This window comes from Notamacropus eugenii, chromosome 4, assembly GCF_028372415.1.
Source record: "Notamacropus eugenii isolate mMacEug1 chromosome 4, mMacEug1.pri_v2, whole genome shotgun sequence".
Lineage (NCBI taxonomy): Eukaryota > Metazoa > Chordata > Mammalia > Diprotodontia > Macropodidae > Notamacropus > Notamacropus eugenii.
Genome location: NC_092875.1, coordinates 34846067 through 34861249, shown reverse-complemented (window position 1 = coordinate 34861249; position 15183 = coordinate 34846067). Strand labels below are relative to the sequence as shown.

Here is a 15183-nt window from a genome sequence, read left to right as displayed (position 1 = left end):
AGCCAATGACTGTAGGGATCAGGAAAGGTCTCTCCAGGAGGGGCACCTGAGTCAAGGGTGCTTGGAAGAGAGGAGAATGCATTCCAAACCCGGTGGTCCCCTTGTGCTCTCAGAGGGACGGAGATGAGCAGGAGGCCAGAATAATTGAAATGAAGAGTCTGTGGAGACTGGAGGTGAGAGCCCGATTGGCTGAGAAGCTTGTGTTTTGTGGAAGAAGCCACAGAATATTTTTGAAAAAAGTTTCATGATCAGATCAGCATTTTTGAAATTATCATTTGATATCAGATGAGTGGAGGAAAGGAAAATCTAAAAGCAGGGAAACCAAATACTTTAAGATTTGCTAAGCACTTTATAAATATCTTATTTCATCCTCAACAACTCTGGGAGAGAGATGCTTTGTTGTTCTCATTTTACAGATGAGAACACTGAGGCAGGCAGAGGTTAAGTGACTTGCCCAGGGTCATATAGCTTGTAGATCTGAAGTGACATAAATCAGAAATTTATCTTATCCTCTGGAGATTCAATCAATATAATTCCATCTTTTCCACTAATGTGTTGTGACCACATCTGGATGTCCTCTGGAGGCCCTGTGCCTCTGTTTCCCCTTGTACAAAATAGGGGTCCATTCATACATCACAGATGGAAAACTGGAAGACATCTTAGAAGCCTTCTTGTCTGACCCCTGCATCTTACAGAGTGAGAAATTGAGGCCCTGAGCACAGTGCTTTGTGGATAGTAATAACACCCACCTCACCTAACTCACTGAGTTGTGCACACCAGCCAATCATAGGATCCTAGATATGGAACTTAGATGGGACCTCAGAAGCCATCTGAACCAGCTCCTTCATTTTATAGGTGAGAAAACTGAGAGAAGTATCTAGACATGCTTCAGATAAAGTCAGATTCTTAGAAAGTATTAAGGAAAGCGTTTTGGGGGAGAAAAAAAAAGTGATCTGGCTCTGAGGCTTTCTCTTACCTACCCTTCCTGTTCTCATGTCCTTAGCATTCACAGGGAGGGCTTAGGAGAGAGGATGAGAGTTAACTGAGCCCCTGGGATCTCAAGCTAGGGGCCTGAGCTCCAGTTCATTCCTCCAGCCAATTCTAGGGAGGTCATTCCCCTCCTACTGGTGGGAAATATGAGACAGAAAGTTCCAAGCTTGCTTCTTTCCTTGGACTCTGATAGAATTTAGTTAGTTTTTTGGTGTTTGTTTTTTTGTTTTTAGCCATTAACTTCTAAAAATTTTACAGATTGTTAACACACACACACACACCACTAAAGTCATGTATGATAACTTTACTCTTGTAATAATAAAATCATGCTGTTCATTTTTCCCCTTCTGAACTTTTTTTCCCATGTGCATAATGAGGTTTCCTTATTACCGTTTTCTTCATTTACAGGGTTGCGGTCACTGGTTCCATATTTCTTTCGGTGCTGATTTCTCTCCTGATGTTATGTGTTTATCATTTCCTCCATGAGACATATTCTCTGTCCAAGAGGCTCTTCTAGTTTCCAGTGAGGTCTTCATTTCCTGAAATTTTTCTTCCCCATTCCTCTTTATCCCCGACGTCTCTTCCTTCCCTCAACTTCCTCTTGCCCCACGGAGAGAGCAGATAGCCCTTGAGTCCTGGGCATCAGGAAGGAAAGGGTGATAAGGAGGTTGAAGAGGAAATCACTGGAAAATAGTCAAGACTTGTCTCTGGTGCTTCATCATCCTTTAAGATCATAGGATCAAAAAAATTCAAGGTGGAAGGGACCTCAGAATTCAGCAGCTCCATCCTCCTTATTTTACAGTTTAGGAAATTGAGACCCAGAAAAGTCATAGGATCATAGATTTGGAACTGAAGGATGCCTCTGATCCAGTCTATCCCCACCCCACCCCTGCACACACAAAACCCATTTTGCAAAGTAGGAAACTAAGACCCAGAAAGGTCATTTTCTTTTTCAGTTATGTCCTACTCTCCATGACCCCATTTGGGGTTTTCTTGGCAAAGATGCTGAAGTAGTTTGCCATTTCCTTCTCCACCTCATTTTACAGATGAAGAAACTGAGGCAAACAGGATGAAGTGATTCGCCTAGCGTCACACAGCTAGTAAGTGTCTGAGACCAGATTTGAACTCAGGAAGTTGAGTCTTCCTGAGTCCAGGCTTGGCGCTTTGTACGCTATGGTGCCACCCAGCTGTCCGTGAAGAACTTATCAGATCCTTAATTTAAAGATGGGACCATTTAATTGGAGATCATGTAATTCCACCCCTTCATTTTTCAGATAGTAACAGCTCACATTTATATAAGCACTGCGCTAATCACTTTGCAATTATCTCATTTGATCATCACAACAACCCTGGGAAGTAAGTGCTATTATGACCCCCATTTTGCAGATGAGGAAACTGAGGCAGACAGATGTTAAAGTGACTCCTCCAAGGTCACAACAGGTAGTAATTAGGAGATCAGTCAGGGAACTTTGCAGCCATTGACTCCTACTCTCCCATTATACAGAGGAAGAAATTGAGATACAAGGATGTTAAGGTCACATGGCTAGTAAGCGCTCAAGGTGGGATTTGAACCTGGGTCTTCCTGACTCCAAACCCAAGGTTCTATCCACTGCTTCCAGGCTTGGTTGTAGAAAGAGGAAGGTGTAAGGTCCCTGAAGTGGCTTCATGGCAGCAGAAGCAGTGGAAGGATAGAGATTGAATGGAGCAGAAAGAACATGAGGAAGACACAGAATGGAGGATTTGGAAGGGACCTCAGAGAGCGAGTCATAGCTTAATAAGAACTCCCCTCCCACGTCCCTGAAGAACAGTTCTGTAGCATCCTCTGTGAAGAGCTCGCCTACCATTTCAGAAAGTCAGGTCATCTCTCTGAGCCTCAGTTTGCCCATCTGTGAAATGGAAGGGCTGATCTCCAAAGTTCTTTCCAGTTATGTAGATCCTATGAGAAAATGAGGAGGCTGAACTCAAAGTCCCAGAATTTGAGTGGGAAGGGACCTCAGAAGCCATCAAACCCATCTAGAAATCCCTCTACAATATTCCTGAGAAGCAGACCCCCAGCCTGTGCTTTAAGACCCCTCTCACTGGAACCCTTCACATGTGACGATAACTCACCTAGAGTAGTATGGAGTAAAGAGCACTGGCTCTGCAACCATTTACTACCTGTGTGGTATTACTCAGCCATGGACCATGGGTTTTTCTTAGCAAAGATGCCAGAGTAGTTTGCCATTTCCTTCTTCAGTGGATTAAAGCAAACAGAGGTTAAGTAACTTGCCTAGAGTCACACAGCTAAGTAAGTGTCTGTGGCTGGATCTGAACTCAGGTCTTCCTAACTTCAGACCCAGCGACCTATCCTTTAATCCATCGAGCTGCCTCCTACCTATGCAATGCTACCTGTATAACCTTGATCAAATCACTTTACTTTTCTGGGCCTCCGTTGCCTCATCTGTATAATGAAGGAATTAGACCAGACCTGGGTTCAAGTCCCAACATAGTGGTCCTATGTTCCGCTTTCAGTAGGGAATCTGCATACTTCCCTTTCCTCATGGTGACGGGGTGAGGTCTTATGAGGACAGCTAGGTGATGCAGTGGATAGTGTGGGACTGGGAGTCGAGAAAAGCAGAGTTCAAATCCTGCCTCTGACACTACCTACCTGTGACTCTGCCTCAGTTTCCCCCCTCTATAAACTAGGAGATCATAACAGCATCTTCCTCCTAGAGTTGTTATGAGGATAGTATTTGTAAGGCACTTAGTGCCTGGCACATAGTAGGTGCTTAATAAATGCACTCTTCCTTCCTGTTATATATATGTTGTCTTCCCCATAGAATGTAAACTCTGTGACAGCATGATCTCTTACTTTTGTCTGTCTTTCCAGCAACTAACATAATGCTTGACTGTATGTCGTAGGTATCTAATAGATGCTTGCTGATTGAATGAGTGATCTATAAAATGAGGAAGATAATAGTGCTACTTTTAATAGTGCTACGAGATCATTTAGTCAACAAGCAACTACCACTAGATGCCAAGCACTGTGCTGGCCACCCAGGATAGAGAGATAAAAGGCAAACAAGCATTTATTAACCTCCTACTGTGTGCCAGGCATAGTGCCAAGCACTGAGGATAGAGACACAAAAGGCAAACAAGCATTTATTAAGCCCCTACTGTGTGCTGAGCACTGTGCCAAGGACTGAGGATGTCAAGAAAGGTAAAGGCAGCCCTCAAGGAACTCACTCTCTAATGGGGGAGATAAATCCAGAAATCACTTGATACAGATGCACCAGATATAACCAGAGAAGATAATCTCAGAAGACACAAACGAGTGTGGCTGGAACAGGCCTCTTACAGAAAGGTAGGATTTGAGCTTCAGAGAAACCAAGAGCCAGTGGGGAGGAGGGAGAGCATTCCAGGCGTGGGGTACAGTCAGTGCAAAGGCATGGAGTCGGGAGATGTAGTTTCTTGTTTGAAGCCAGGGTCACTGGAACACTGATGTCATGGAGGGGAGTAAGGCATAAGAAGACTGGAAGAGTAGGAAGGGGCCAAGTTGAGAACAGCTTTTTTTTATTTAATTTTTAAAATTAACAACAATGTATTTTCCCAAGTATAGAGATAAATAGAAAGGAAAACTGAGGGACAGAGTAGTTAAATGATTTTCCCAGTATTGACGTGCAGTAGGATTTGAATCCAATACATCATGCCCTCAACTTAGAGAGCCCCGTGCAAGACAGTTAACGGGGTTCCTAGGGGATGGCTGAGATCGATGGGTTGATGATCAACTCTCATAACACTTCCTGACTGACATGCAGGTAAACCCAGGGCAAGGACTAAAGATGGCAACTTCTCCCCATTCCACATTCCTCACTTTATTGGGCATGTCTGCCAGCAACCAGACAAAGCCCGTGACTTGGATGTTGCGTCTTGACTAAGCCAATCCTTCCTGGTCTCCCCACTGTTGTTGCGAGCCATCATGCCCAGAACTAGGGACATGACAGTGTCTGTCCACCATCCTCTGCCCTGATGAGGCCACAAGTTGGAGTACCATGTTCAATTGTGGACATCACATTTTAGGAGGGTCATTGATAAGGGAGAGACCATCCAGCCAGAATGGTGAGGAGACTCAAAATGACAAAAAATAATCACTATAGTATGTCATGCATTATCTAATGTAGTTATAGCGTGTGTAGGCAGTGTATCAGTGCATATCTAGAGTGTCATTCAGCAGCACTGTATGGAGGACAGGGAGCTAACCTTACAGCCAGGAAGTCCTGGGTTCAAGTCCTATCCATGCCAGTCACCCTGGGCAAATCAGTCCACCTAAGACTCCAAGCTGGAGAAAAGAGGGCACAACCTACCTTGGCAGAAGAAAATCCTTTCCCAAGTAGTTTGTGACCTCAGTGAAGTTCTGGGGTCCAGCTCCTTATCCTCACCCTGAGAGGAGGGTGGTTCTTTTGTTATTATACCTTTTTATATGTGAAGAAACTGAGGCAGAGAGAGGTTATGACTTTGCCCAGGATCACCAAGCTGGTAAATGTGGAAGAAAGGATTTGAACTCAGATCTTCCAGATTCCAAGGATATTTTTTATTCCCTGTGCCACATGATGTCTCATCATGCCTATGAGGATGACTTGAAAGGAACTGGGGTTGTTTAGCCTGGAAAAGGAAGAGTAGGAGAGATAGAACTATCTCTTCAAATACAAGGGTAGGGGTCAGATTTAGCAGCTACCCTCCAGGGACCTGGTTTGTCAGTGGCAGTGGGGCTTGATAAAGAGCTTCAGAACATGTGTTATGTGGGTCCAGGGCATCCCAAAAGTTTTAGCATAATTTGAACCTTTCCTTCAAATCTCCCTGAGACTTTTGGGAAAATCTATATTTGAAGTCTTTTAAGGAATGGAAAGGACACCTAGGTGGCGCCATAGTACATAGAGCACCAGGCCTAGCTTCAGGAAGACCTGAGTTCAAATCTAGCCTCAGCCATTCACTAGCTGTGGGACCCTGGGCAAGTCACCTGACCACTATCTGCCTTGGTTTTCTCAACTATAAAAAATGGAGATTTAAAATAACAACTATCTTGAAGGGTTGTTCTGAGAATCAAATGAGATAGGGGTAAAGCTCTTAGCACATAGTAGGTACTATATAACTTATTTCCTTGCCCCATTCTGTGCTAGGTTGCCTCTCTTTTAGAGCAAAAACCAAAAGCAAACTCCCTGAGGACAGGGACTGTTTTACTTCTGCCTTTGCCTCTCCAGCACTGGGAGCAGTGCCACACATAGTAGGAGCTTAATAAATGCTTGTTGACTGACTGGTTGGTTGGAATGATAATAATACGTGCACAGCGCTTTAAAGTTTGTAAAGCATTTTACATATTATATTCATGTATTATATTATGTTGTATTGTGTTTATATTATATTATATTAATTATAGTATATTGTATATTATGATATCATATCTGTTTTGATCCCTAAAGATACAGTAGGAGACCTTTCCCAATCCTTCCACTTCTATTGCCTTCTCTCAGAAATTACCTGCCATTTACACTATACATACTTCATCTGTGGGGCAGCTGGGTGGTGCAGTGGATAGAGCACCAGTGCAGGAGTCAGGAGGACCTGAGTTCAAATCTCACCTCAGACACTTGACACTCACAAGCTGTGTGACCTTGGGCAAGTCACTTAACCCCAATTGCCTCATCCTGGGTCATCTCCAGTCATCCTGATGAATATCTGGTCACTGCATTCAGATGGTTCTGGAGGAGAAGTGAGGCTGGTGATGTGCACAGCCCTCCCTCGCTCAAAACAAAGTCAAGTGCAAGTCATGTCATCATTTCTCTGATGGCATGGTCTTCTTTGGCAACGAAGGACGAACACACACTTCATCTGTACATAGATGTTTACATGTGATTTTCCCCATTTCAGTGTGGGCTCCTTGGGGGCAGGTACCATGTTTTGGCCTTTCTTTGTATGACTAGTGCCTGGCATGTAACAGCAGCAACACTAACAGTAATAATGATGCTGATGATGGCGAACATTTATTTGGCATTTATTGTGTACCAAGTACTGTGCCAGTGGATGACAATTATTAATTTCATTTGATCCTCACAAGACCTCTAAGAGGTAGGTGCTATTATGATTCTTGTTTTATAGATGAAGAAACTGAGGCAAATAGAGGGGAGATGACTTACCTGGAGTCACACAACTAGTGTCTGAGGTCAGATTTGAACTCAGGTCCTCCTAAACATTTAATTAACACAGTGACTCTCTTCAAACAAAACTGAACACTGACGCCTTGGGGGGGGTGAGTTGTAAGGAGGATTATTGTTCAGGTCTGGGCTGTCCTAAATGGTAGTTGAAGTCTCCTCTGGGTCTGAGATTCTATGTTTTTGTCATCCGGCCTTTCTATGTCCTGCACTGGCTAAGCCCTTTTCTTAAAACATTAAGAAATGTTTATTGTCTAGTTCATCTTCACCAGGTCAAAAGTCCAGTAAAAATAAGAAATGCTATACAAATGAGTTCCAATTCTTTAGAAAATGAGACAGAAGTGGAAGTCTGCCCAGCCACGTTGGCTGGATTCCCAGTGTAGCCAGCTGGGGATATTGAAACTACATTCATTCAGTCAGTGAATCATTTATTCATTCAACAGACATTTATTCAGTAAGCCCCTACCCAGTTTCTGCAGTTATCAGACTAGAGTTGGGATTGCTGATGATGCTGGCTGAGAGGCTAGGCATCAGAGCTGCCTGGCTCGCTAGGTCTCCCTATGTGATAAGGGGCACAAAGCCAGGCACAAGTCCAGGTGAGGTTGGGAGGGAGCTAAGATTGCATTTGTGGTTTATAGGGTGAAGGTCTGATTTTGAGCACCTGTAAGATCTCTGTTGGCCCCTCTGTTGGGTCCCTGAGACTCTTCTGCACATTAATGTCCATCTCTATCCTTTCCCCTTCTTCCCCTTCCCATCACCAAAGGTCTTTCCCACTGTGTTCTTGAGCTCATGCTACCCTAACCACTTCCACTTCCCTAAGCCCAAAGCCACAATCAGTTACAGAATTACAGACTCTTAGATTGGGAAGGAAGAGGACAGTGGTGGGAGTTGATCTCTAAAGGAGAATTTCCATCCACAAGATTTGCTTTGGTTCCAAAGTAAGACTAAAGGTGAACACAACAGAGGAACTGAGATTTTCCCTCTGCCACTCCTTCTTCCTCCTTCTCCTACCCTTCCTACAGGCCATACCACCCTTAAAGAAGAGGCCAGGAGACAAAGTAGGAGGGGGAAAACGTGGTAGGAGAAATTCCTCAGTGTGAGTTTAAGAAAAAGACTGGCCAGCCTCTTTGGATAGAGTCCTCTACTGGATCTGGAAGAGCAGAGACATGGTCCTGGATTTGGGATGGAGGTGGGGAAGAGGATGAGACAGGAAAGTCAGAGGAAGGAGACAAATAGGATCATAGAATGTTAGGTCTGGGACCAGGATCTTTGACTTCATAACACAGAATATTATAGATGGGAGGGACCTTAGAACATGGGGTGTCAGGGCTAGGAGGGACCTAAGAACACAGAATGTTAGGGCTGGGATTGACCATAGAGATAATCCAGTCTAATTTTATCATTTACAAAAAAGGAAATTAAGGCCCAGAAAGAGAAAAAGAATGAATTGCCCAAAGTTTGGCCCTTTGACTGAACCCAAACTTCACAGAGTATTCCCTTAATAAAAGGATTTGTTCTGTAAAACTTGGACTCAGTCAAAGTCACACTTGAGGACCTAGAGAGTCACACGTGGCCTTAGGTTCCCTATCCCTGGGTGAGGCTCAGATTCAATCCAGCTCAGACTCCGTTTAGCTGGGATTCTATCTGGCCCACTTGTGAATACAAGCCTTACAAATGCTTAGGCTCCTTAAGGGGCAACCCAGTTTGGCGAATCTTTAATAAACTTTGTTTTCTTTGGCTTTAAAAAGGTTTGAGTCGAATTCATTCAAGCATAACCCGGACTGTTGGTGTTTTGGGGTCCCCCTTCACCCCTTAACCTCTTCATTTATGGTTCCCTGGCCGGGAAAAGCTGCTAATCTCAATTTCTTCTGCTCAAACTGGAAGGTATGTAAGCCTCCCCCTCTCTCTATCCCCTACTTGCTCTCCAAGCCCCTTGGAAGCAATTTTTGGACCTGGCTTCAGGTCCCAGTATCAGATAAAGTGTCTGAACTTTCTGGGTGCTAGAGAGTTAGAGACTCAGGTTGTCGGTGCATTGGTTAGGCAGTGGACCTGGGCATAAAGTGGGTGCCCAATTCTCTGGATTTCCTGGGCCCAAGGAAATCAGAGAAAACTCGATTATTTTTGTCTTCTTGTTTTTTTTCTCAAGGTTTACTTCCACGTCCTCCTTTAAGGAGGGGGGGACTTCCAGGCCCATACCAAGAAATGGATCAAAATTCATCAATTCCAAGGAATTAGGCTTTGGGCTGTCTTTTACAAAATTGGAAAAAAATTTAACTTCTCTAAAGACCTTAAAAAGAAAAGGTTGGTATTCTTTTGCAACACACTTTGGCCTCAGTATCACCTGGAGGACAACGAAGTGTGGCCCATATTTGGGACCTTACAATGTAATATCCTTTTACAATCACAATTATATTGCCTCCAAAAGGGAAAATGGATAGAAATACCTTACATAAGGGCCTTTGTCGAACTCTCTCAGGACCCCATTCTTAGAACAGATTGTAAGATGCTTGTAGCTAGAGCCGTCCCAGAAAAGGGAAATGGGGGTGAACTGGATGTTTTGGATGACCCCCTGTCTATGGCTTCTAGGGTCTCGGCCTCACTTCCTCCCCTATCTCCGTTCCCAACCCCGACTCAGTTCCCAGCCACGGGGCTTGCTGAGGTGCCTCCCTCTGCAGTCCCTCTCCCTGGGGCAACATTCACTCAGACCTCAGGCCCCACCCCCAAGGCAGTCTCTACAGTATCACTGCCTGTAACCCACCCCTCCTTGGGGACTTTACCTCAGGCCCCAACTACGGGCCTTACTGGGGTGCCTCCCTCTCTAGCCCCTCTCACTGGGGCAATATTCACTCAGGCCTTAGGCCCCGCTCCCGTGGCATTCTCTGGGGCATCTCCCCCTTTGATCTCTACTCTTCCTCAGGTACCAGCAGATCTTTCCCCTTGCCAGCCAGATCCCCTGGCCCTGCAGCCTAATCCAGTTCAGCAGGCATTCCCCAGCCCCTCCCTCACAAGAAGTGGGACTTCCTAGCTTCCTCCACAAGCCCCTGTCCCCACTGGGCCGTCAGGGCTGTTTCCCTTGAGAGAAGTGCCTACCCCACCCAGTGGGACAATCAGGGTACAGGTTCTGTTCTCTCTCTCTCTCTCTCTCTCTCTCTCTCTGATCTCACCCAGATTAAAGAGAAACTGGGGAGATACTTGGAAGACCCCACTAGGTTCACTGAGAGTTTTAGGGACATATCCCTACAATTTGAACTTTCTTGGAAGGATCTGCATATTCTTTTCTCTGTCTGTTGTACCGTTGAGGAGAAGGGGAGAATTTGGGAACGTGCCCAAAAGTTTGGGGATCATATGGCTAGCAATAATCCCATAAAATATCCCCCAGGAACAGCTGCTGTTCCCACGAGTGACCCCAGATGGGACTATCAAAAGACTGAGGACAGGGAAAAGGGAGACTTTATGGTAATTTGCCTGCTAGAAGGCCTAAAAACTGCATTTCAAAAACAAATAAATTTTTTAAAAATTAGGGAAATTACTCAGGGAGAAAAGGAAAACTCTTCCCTATCCCTGGGTGATTCCATGGTCCCCATTTTACAATAAAGGAAACCGAGGTCTAAAAAAAGGAAAGCAACTTTCCTCGACTCACTCAACTAGGAAGTAATAAGACAGGCATAAAGGAAGATAATATCACAGAACCAAGCCCCACGTGGTGAGGTTCTGATGTATAAATAAGTAAAGGAACAAGTTAATGCCCAGAGTCAATCAAAAAGGGAGTTTGGAATAGGATGAGGAATGATAGGCTGTGCCTTTAAAAGTCAGTTCACTGCACTGAGGAACCCAGCTCCTAAGGGAGGAGAAGAAAAAGCCTGGAACTGGAAATTATAAGAAGCCATGTAGAGCTCAGAGAAGAGAAATATGAGACAAAGAAAGGGGTCAGGATTCGCAAGGAGAGTCTGCTGGAGCATGAGGTATGTTGAGATAAAAGCTTTGTTGCCGAAAGACCTTAACCACAGATATCAAGATTAATCCTGTATCTCCTGTTTCTTTCTCAGTTCTATCATGAGAAAATCTGAGGCCTTTCCTTTTAGGCATCTGGGAAGTTTGTTTACCTTTCTTTGTTTTAAATGTTTATTTTGTCTTTATAAAAAGTAATAATCTCTTGTAATTAATTGCTTAACAGAGTTGTACTTGTTGGGAATGCTATCCCGAAAAAGAAACTGAAAGTGGGGCGGGAGACATGATGAGAGAAGAGACAGAGAAATCTAGATCTAATACCGAGATGTTTTGCCAGGAGGACAGCCTCTGCTTGGGGGCTCAGAGCTAATAAAGGAAAAAGAGAATTTCATATCTTTTGTTTGTTGTTGTTCAGTCCTGTCTGACTTTTCATGTCCCCATTTGGGGTTTTCCTGGCAAAGGTACTGGAATGGTTTGTCATTTTCTTCTCCAGCTCATTTTACAGATGAGGAAACTGAAGCAAACAGAGTTTAGTGACTTGCCCAAGGTCACACAGCTAGTCAGTATTTGAAGGCATATTTGAATGCAAGAAGATGAATCTTCCTAAGTCCAGGCCCACCCTGTCCCCTGTGCCCCCTGGTTGCCCATTGTTACACTGTTACACAGGGATTAAAATCCAGGTCTTTCCTAGCAATACCACTAGTAAGTTTGTATCTCCAAAGAGATAAAACAAAAAGGGAAAGGACCTATATATATATATATATATATATATGTATTAAAATATTTATAGCAGCTTTTTTTAGTGGTGGCAAAGAACTGGAAATTGAGGGAATGCCCATCAACTGGGGAAAACCTGAACAAGTTGTGGTATATGATTACAATGGAATACTATTGTGCTATAAGAAATGATGAGCAGGATGGTTTCAGAAAAACCTGAAAAGACTTACATGAACTGATGCATAGTGAAATGTACTGCATACCAGGTAACAGCAACGTTGTAAGATGACCAGCTGTGAATGACTTAGCTATTCACAGCAATACAATAATCCAAGACAGCTCTGCAGGAATGCTATCCATCCCCAGAGAAAGAACTGATAGTGCCTGAATACAGAGTGAAGCATCCTTTTTTTACTCTATTTTTCTTGAAGAGTGTTTTTTTTTTTGGTCTATGTTTTGTTTCACAATATGAATATTAAGGAAATGTTTTGCATGACTACACATGTACAACATGTATTGAATTGTTTTCCTTCTCAATGGGGAGGCAGGGATGGGGAGGGAGGAAAGGAGTGAATTTGGAACTCAAAGTTTTAAAAATTAAGGTTAAAAATTATTTTTACATGTAACTGGGGGAAAATAAAATACTAAAGAAATACTAAAGAATTAACTAAAAGTTAAATTTTTTAAAAATACACAGGTCTTTGGAGAGTTACCAGCCCAGTAGGGGCAATACTGCACTCTTGGGAAGTTTACAATCCCAGTTCAAGGTCTGGGATATCAGGTAGAAAGAGAGCAGTCTTCATGAAGTAGATTTACTAATATTTCTTTATATATACATATGCCTCTAGTGAAATAAATAAAGATTTAGAGTCAGAGAATTTGGGTTCAAATCCTAGCATTTTTCCTTATTACCTGTAAAATCATGAGCAAGTCACTTTCTCATCTGCCAAATGAAGAGGATGGGGAAGATCACTTATGGATCCTATCAAGCCCTAAATCAATGATCCTAGAATCTATTTTAAAACAAGAAGTGTAAAACTGTTAGCTTCTTTCAACTCACATCTAGGGAATTAGCAAAGAAGACAAAAGATTAAAATAGCCAATGTTGGAGGGGCTGTGGGAAGACAGGCACATTAATGTACTAATGATAGAGCCAGGAATTGGTCCAGTCATTCTGGAAAGCAATGAAATTATGGAAAGAAAATGATCGATATTCTTTTGACCCAGTAATTCCACTAGGCTGAGAAGATGCCAAACTGTATTAATAGAAGAAGTTTCCTCACCCTATACTCGTTGTACCAAAGGTCCAATCTCTAACCCCTTCTTTGACTCTCTGAGAAGAGACAGGAAGAAGAGGAGGAAACATTAGAAAATGTAGGTAATGTAAAAATGAAAGACAGTCATATAGATATCCTTTAAAAAAAAAAAAAAGGACTAGCTTGATAGTTTGAAGGCTTGGCAGAAAAGAGACTTTCTTAATATTTGTCACCATGAGTTAACTTTGGCCACTTTCCACTATGACCCACTAGCTGTGGACCCTCTTCTGGAAAGCAGTCCCACATCCCAACCTTTACTTAGGATAGGTTGGAATGTCCTCTTCAGACAAGAATTGAAAATTCACATTACCCAGAATACAACATAGAGATATGTGGTATGTGTGAGAAGACCCTGATGATTCAAAGAAAAAAGAGACAGTCTGTGACCCCTAGAGTTTAGTCTATTTATTAGGGGGAATGCAGCAAATATAGATAGCTAAATAAAAGGTAAGTGGAGAAGTGTGTAGTAACAACTTGGTGCCTTCCAGAAAGGCTTCCTGGAGAAGGAAGTACATGAAGCTAGGGGTCCTGAGTAGGAGGAGAAGAGGGAAAGCATTCCAGGGAGGAGGCATGGATTCCTTTGGCAGTCTGGTAAAGTCTATGGACCCCTTCTCAGAATATTGTTTTTACAATGCATAAAACAAAATGCCAAAAGGCACAAATTATGGTAAAATTAAAAATGTAATTTTCCCATATTAATTGCCAGATTCCTTGAAATCAATCCACAGACCCCTTGAGGATGTGGAGACCTCAGATTAGCAAGCCCTGTTTAGAAACAGGGAAAGCAATAAGGCATCCTGAGGGGAAGGTACTAGGCAGTAATGTGTTAAGTGAGTTTGTCAAGTAAGGGTACTTAGTGATGGAGGCAGCCCAGGATTCTCAGCCTAAGAACCCTGAGGATAGCAATGCCCTTAAGGCTACCAATCCTGTTATTAGCAGGAGCCCTGAAGAGAAGCATTGAGAGAAGCAACCTCTATGAAGGACACTCCCATCCTTGACACCACCAACATCAACCACTGGCCAACTGCTGCCATCAAGTAGCTAGGTCCAAGAGTCCCTTGAATAGGATGCACACCCCAAACCAGAGATCTTGCCTCCAGCCCAGCTTCCACAGTGATCATCCTGGGAGTCAACTCTGAATGACCACTGGCTCTGCTTCCAGTATGCCACCTGCCCCTACCCAACCATCATCAAAGAATCAGCCCTGATGGATATAGGACCTGGTACCTGCTTCTGTGGTTCCTGCAGCCCCAACCTCCTCAGCAGCCACAGGTACTAAAGGCCTGGAAAAAACAAATTCTGGTCACCTTGGCTCTATAAAATACTTCAGCATCAAAAAATGCCTTGCCTAGTCACTCAGCATTTTTTTAAATTCAACTTTATTTTTGTTCCAAATTATCTCCCTCCCCTTTTTCTTCCCCATCTGTTGAGAAGGCAAGAAAAATAAAACCTGAAGGTTGATGAGGGATTGGGGCTGAATAAGTGGAACTGGGAATCACTAACACAGAGATGAAAATTAAATACATGGGAATTGGCAGAGTCCTGGGGGATACCCACCTTTAGAGGGTGTGACATGGATGAAGTTCCAGTAAAGTGAAGAGTGGTCAGATAGGTAAGAGGAGACCCAGGAGAGAGTTAGTATAGAATGAGGAAACTCCTCTTATTAATACAGTTTGGCATCTTCTCAGCCTAGTGGAATTTCTGGTTCAAAAGAATACTGGTCACTTTCCATAATTTCATTGCTTTCCAGGACAACTGAACCAATTCCCAGCTCTACCATTAGTATATTGTGTGCCTGTCTTCCCACAGCCCCTCCAACATTGGCTATTTTCGTCTTTTGTCTTCTTTGTTAATTTGCTAGATGTGAGTTGAAAGAAGCTAACAGTTTTATACTTCTTATTTTAAAATGGATTCTAAGATCATTGGTTTAGAGCTTAATAGGATCCATGTCATCTTCCCCAAAAACTTCAAGAGAAGAGTATATCCAGGAGAGAGTAGCCAACAGTGTGAAAGGCTATGGAGAGGTC

At 43.3% G+C, this 15183-nt stretch overlaps 1 long non-coding RNA gene across 2 annotated transcripts; it reads left to right on the top strand.

The window, feature by feature from the left end:
- The first annotated feature begins 83 nt into the window (after window positions 1-83).
- On the top strand, window positions 84-11514 carry LOC140499274 (uncharacterized). 2 transcript variants are annotated; one of them, XR_011965334.1, is made up of 5 exons: window positions 87-173; window positions 1399-1513; window positions 8924-9059; window positions 9322-9476; window positions 11350-11514. It is a non-coding gene; the product is annotated as an uncharacterized lncRNA (long non-coding RNA). The 2 variants fall into 2 exon arrangements; XR_011965335.1 differs by lacking the exon at window positions 1399-1513 and having other exon boundaries at window positions 84-173.
- The last annotated feature ends 3669 nt before the right edge of the window (window positions 11515-15183 follow it).